Source organism: Puma concolor, chromosome E2 (genome assembly GCF_028749965.1).
Source record: "Puma concolor isolate L17-30 chromosome E2, mPumCon1.1.hap2, whole genome shotgun sequence".
Classification (NCBI taxonomy): domain Eukaryota; kingdom Metazoa; phylum Chordata; class Mammalia; order Carnivora; family Felidae; genus Puma; species Puma concolor.
The window spans coordinates 46,252,314-46,258,313 of record NC_141681.1 but is presented as its reverse complement, the minus strand read 5'-3'; positions in this window follow the sequence as shown (position 1 = coordinate 46,258,313).

The following is a 6,000-nucleotide window of genomic DNA, read 5'->3' as shown; positions in this document are numbered from 1 at the left end:
GACACTAGATCTGTAGGCGCCTTGATCCTGAACTTCCCAGTCTCTGGAACTGTGAGAAATAAATTTGTGTTCATAAGCCACCAAGTCTCTGATACTTTGTTATAGCAGCCCAAATGAAGTAAGACAGGGGCTTTCCACTTTCCCATCATTAGCCCTTTCTTCTGACTTCCCTATTTAACCCCTCTTGTAGTAGATTCTACTTTAAAAAATATTATTTATGGACTTATTCATAGGTTCCTTAGTCCATAAACTTCTTAATAGCTTATAAGTCTTATAATCTTTCCATCACTTAATAATGCATCTTATGCAAATTATAAAATCAGTAACTGTTGATTAGAAGAATAAATGAATAAATACACACACAATAATGAAGTAAAAAGAAAACTGTTTCAGGGAAGAGAAGTCTCAAAAATTTTAAGAGATACTGATACACAAATCTAAATGCAAAAGAAAATGGGGAATTGTATTAGAATTGTATACAAAATAGGGGCGCCTGGGTGGCTCAGTCAGTTAAGTGGCCGACTTCAGCTCAGGTCATGATCTCGCGGTCCGTGAGTTCGAGCCTCGCGTCGGGCTCTGGGCTGATGGCTCAGAGCCTGGAGCCTGCTTCCCATTCTGTCTCCCTGTCTCTCTGCCCCTCCCCCATTCATGCTCTGTCTCTCTCTGTCTCAAAAATAAATAAACGTTAAAAAAAATTAAAAAAAAAGAATTGTATACAAAATAAATGTAGAAATTGGTCACTGAAAAGGTACAAGGATTATACTTCCCACTTTGAAATGGGAAGGAAGCATGAAAGAGAATCATGGAAAGTGAGAGTTGGAGGTAAAGGTAAGGGACATTTGGACAGCTTGGTGCACAGGTATTACTTTTCTTTACAGGTTTTGACTGTTGACGAAAACTTCCCAGAAAATATCTCGCAGAGGTCTTTCCTCTGTAAACAGCTGGGTTACATCCTTCAATGCCCTCTCCTTGCCTGACTATCCCACACTTACCTGGAGCAGGTCCCTTGTCAGCTTTCTGCCAATCATCCAGGGTTCTTTCCCTTGCCCCAGTATGGATACCATATCTGGCTTAGAAATGGAGAGAGAAACGGTATATAGTTTTGCTATGGGAAGCCCAGAATTCAAAACTAAAGAGGAAAGGTCATTATTTAGAGAAGATGGGGCTTCAGTTATCAGCTTCAGTAGAGCTGCACATTTTCAACTCTATAAAACTCAAGCTATCTCTTTGGGAACAGGGAAATGGAATATATAAGATATCTGAAAGGAGCTGAGAAATTCACAGTGAGAGGATCAAATATTCCAGAGGAAGACTGAATTTTTAGAGATAGGTTTGCTTATCAACTGAGATAAGGTTGTTATAGTTTTCCAAAATCACATTTCTGTACACATCCCTCTGATCAAAATCAAGGCATTCCCACTCCTCCTGAGTCAGGTCTATAGATACATCCTTAAACACCAATCCCCGAAAAAACAAATCAGTGTATTAAGGTTATAATAAAAGTAGATGCTTTAATTCATTTATTTTTAATGAACTTTTTAAATAAGTTTATTTATTTTGAGAGGGGGGAGAGGCAAACAGAGGAGACAGAGAGAGAATCCCAAGCAGGCTCCCCACTGTCATTGCAGAGCCCAATGTGAGGCTCACACCCACGAACCGCAAGATCATGACCTAAGCCAAAGTCAAGAGTCAGATACTTAACCATCTGGTGCCCCTAAAAACAAATGCTTTGAAATGAGAGAAAAGAAAAAGGCGAAAATATGGGTGATAAAGACAGTGTTTACAGGAAAGGATAGATAGAATAAACAGGCTGGGTCTAGATACCTGGATGTCAGTATGATTTAATTTATGTACTTAAACATTCCAGTTCCTGAAGATAGATCAAATCACCCATTCACAGTAAGATATTTACAGGATCTAACCAGGTTTGGGATGTACAAAGGCCAGCTAAGTAAAGTTTCACTATTACATGAAATAGTATAAGCATCATCTAGTCTAATAATGCCTGGTATATAATTGTCAGTAAATGGTAATTCCCTCCACCTACTGTTTACCCATTTAGCCCTAAGGAAGAAAAAGTAATCACCTTTACAAAATATCTTAGAATAAAATCTGAGAATAAAAGAGATAAAGAGAAGATTCTTTAAAAAAATGAGGACAGAAAAAACTGGTCATATATGAAATATCAGGAATCGGAAATGCAATGGGCTTCTAAATATCACTGTTAGAATCAAGGAAATGGTATAAAGCCATGTTTATAGGAGAGTTTTTCAACCTTAGCAATGTTGACAGTTGGGGCTGGATAATTCTTTGTCATGTGGGGTGCTGTCCTATGCATTATTTTTTGGATGTTTAGCATCAACTCTGACCTCCACAGATGCTGGTAGCACTGGCTGGTCCCAGCTCTGATGACCAAAAATACCTCTAGACATTGGCAAATATCCCTGGAGGGAGTGAGGATAGCAGCAAAATTGTTCCTGGTTGAGAATCAGTTAAGAGTCTAAAGAAGAAAAGGCTCGAAATATTCACCTCCTGCATCCACGCATCTCTGCTTGGAAGTAACTGGTTGTGCTCTATAAACATAAACCAGGGCGCCTGGGTGACTTAGTTGGTTGAGTGTCTGACTCTTGATTTCTGCTCAGATCATGTTCCCAGGGTCTTTGGAACCAGCCCCTGCGATGGACTCTGCACTGGCGGTGGAGCCTGCTTGGGATTCTCTCTCCCCCACTATGCCATTCTCACCCCGGTTACACTCCCTCTTTCTCTAAAAGTTTTAGGGGCACCTGGGTGGCTTAGTGGGTTAAATGACCGACTTCAGCTCAGGTCATGATGTCTCAGTGAGTGAGTTTGAGCCCAGAGTCTCGTAGGAGTCTGTGCTGACACCTCAGAGCCTGGAGCCTGCTTCAGATTCTGTGTCTCCCTCTCTCTCTCTGCCCCTGCCCCACTCATGCTCTGTCTCTTTCTCTCAAAAATAAATAAACATTAAAAAAATAAAATAAGATAAAATAAAATAAAATAAAATAAAATAAAATAAAATAAGCCTTGAAAAAAGAAAAGTAAAAGTCCTGAGCACTGGTTGCCAATCAGAGGAGGCACCTAGGCAACACAGCTGAGTAGAGGGAATGGAAGGAAATGGCTAGAAGGACCTGAAAGAGATGCTCCTACCCAGAAAAGGTCAGGATAAAGAAGCCCAATGCTTACTGTGTTTCAGGAAGCAGAAAATTAGCATTACCTCCCCTGGCTTTCAGTCTTGCAGCAAATGTCCAGTCCTCTTCAAGGCTCCCCTTCTGGAAAAGGGCAGAGTCCTGACACTGCAGGGCTGGCAGGGCAACGCTGGCCTCAGTTCCCAGAACAACCCGCAAAGGGTAGTCCTATACCCTGCTTCCCCATTGTCCGCTCTCTTCACTTCATACAAATACACTCACAGGGATGGGAGAGAGAACCGACAAATTCCGCTCCAGCAGGCTCCAGCTGCAGCAGAATGGCCTCTAGGCGGCTGGCAGTGTCTGGAGACACGGACGCAAATGCCCCCTACCCCGTGCCACCTTACTCCTGAGCATTCTTCTGTCTCCCCTACACCTGGGGACAGGACTCCTGGAGACAAGACCCGCAGGAGAAAAACCCACTTCAGTTAAGACCCTGAGCTGGAGACGCGCCCCAATTCAGGCCCCATATCAAAGACCCCGTGGCGCTTCTGTCCCTGAAAAGGCCATGGCTTCCAGAAGCACAGCTGATCAGAATCAGTCCCGGTAGTCCTCACACGTGAATCAATCTCCAGATGTTAACATCCCAACTTGCTAACACCGCGGCGGCAAATGCACAAACTTACCTGATATAAGGCCTCCAATCGCAAGGCTATGCTTATGTCCATTAGAGCCTGTGAGCCTTTCAGCCCCAAGAAGTCCAGCGCCAGAGTGTGAAGAAGGGATTGGAGCTCGGCAGATGCCACAGTAAACGGTCCTAACAAGGCCAAAGGCTGAAGCTCACTTTACCAAATAGCATCTTGCGCCTGCGCAGCTCGGAGGCGTTTGGGAGGCCTGAACTACAATCTCCAGAATCCTTTGAGTGCACTACACCCTTGACAGCACCACCCGGGCTCTAACCGCCTGTGCCTAGGGCAGACTGCCCTCCTTGGTGAACCAGCACGGTGGGGTGGGTGGGTACCCTCCAGACTGCTGTTGCTATTCAACAGCTAATATTATATAGTGACCACTGCCTCAGTGGCAGAAGGGTGCCAATGCCCTTGGCTCACTTGATCCCACCTGGGGAATCATTACTCTGTTCAACAGACTTTGGAAACCAAAGTCAAAAAAGTTTAGTGACCACTAGAAAGTAGAAAAGGGTTACAGGAGCGCCTGGGTGGCTAAGGGGGTTAAGTGTCTGACTCTTGATTTCCGCTCAGGTCATAATCTCAGTTAATGGGTTTGAGCCCCGCATTGGGCTCTATGCTGACAGCGCAGAGCCTTCTTGTGATTCTCATTCCTCTCTCTCCTCTGCTCTCATGCTCTCTCTCTCTCAAAATAAATAAACATTAAGAAAAAAGAAAAGAATTGCAACCCAAGTTTGATTTTTTAAATGGTTTAAGGTTTTTGTTGATGGTATAAAATTGGTTGACTAATTTTGCATATGCTAAATAAAATAAAAAATATACAAGGTGAAAAATCAACACCTTGTGCCCTTGTCCCCAATATTGACACCCAAGATTCTCCAAGCAACCAGTGCATTCACCACTCTCACACCACAACAATATATATATGTGTGTGTGTGTGTGTGTGTGTGTGTGTGTGTGTGTGTGAGTTCATATGTATAGATAAATATAAACTTCAACAAAAATATTAGCTTGTAATATACGCTTAAAATATTTGTAACTTCAGGAGCATCTGGGTTGGTTAAGTGCCCCACTCTTGATTTGGCAGGTCATGATCTCACCATTGTGATCTCACCATGCTAGGTATGGAGCCTGCTTAAGATTTTCTCCCTCTTTCTGCCCCTCCTGCTGTACACTCTCTCTTTCTTTTTCTCTCAAAGTAAATAAAGTTTAAAGAATATTTTAATTTCAGATTAATACACATACTGCATTCTTTTAATTTGCTATATAGTCCATTGAATAGATGGATGATAATTTATATAACCAATTTATTACTGTAATTGATCCTCACTCCCTACCTCCCACCCTCTTCTTTTGCTATTACACCAGTGCCAAAAAATATATTCTTGTTTCTTGTGGATATGTTGAAAACAGCTGTTACATAAATTTCTCCATAAATTCTAAGGATATATGTATCTGTGTTTTAAGTTTTGATAGGTATTTGCTACTGCCCTCCTTTAGGTTATGCCAATTTAGCTGTCCAACAGCAACATGTATAGATCACCATGTTCCTACTCTGTGGATAAAAGATTAGATACCAAATTTATTTTGTCAATCTGATAGGTGAAAACTACATTTCTAAATGATATCTATCATATTGGGACAGGAGATAAAAATCTTTCCAAAGGAGCAAAATTCCTTTGCAGTGTCTCTTATGTGACGTACTTTTTCATACTCACTTGTTTTGTTAGATCGTTGTTTACATCTTCTCTTAATGATTTGTATTCCCTATTTTTGTTATTAGGCAATATAGACAGTTTTCTGTTTAAAAAATGTACCGGTTTAGGAATTATATTTTTTCAATAGTGTTTCAAATATTTTGCCGTGAAAAAGTAGACAAATATATTTTCCTACAATGACTTCATGGTTTTGAGTTAATTTCACATTATTATTTTCTTCCATGGTTTTATCATATTTTTTGTTCAATTCTTAAGTCAATTCTTAATCCATATCTTTGATGCATTTGCATTTTAATTTGCTTTGAGCGTGGCATTAGGGATCCATTTTTTTTCTCTCTCCCAGGTGGCTGTCCAATTACATAAGGCCATTTATTGTATAATCTATGTTTACAGACATGTCCATATTCTACACATGTCCTATAAATTGGTATATTCTCTAATATAACCACAATA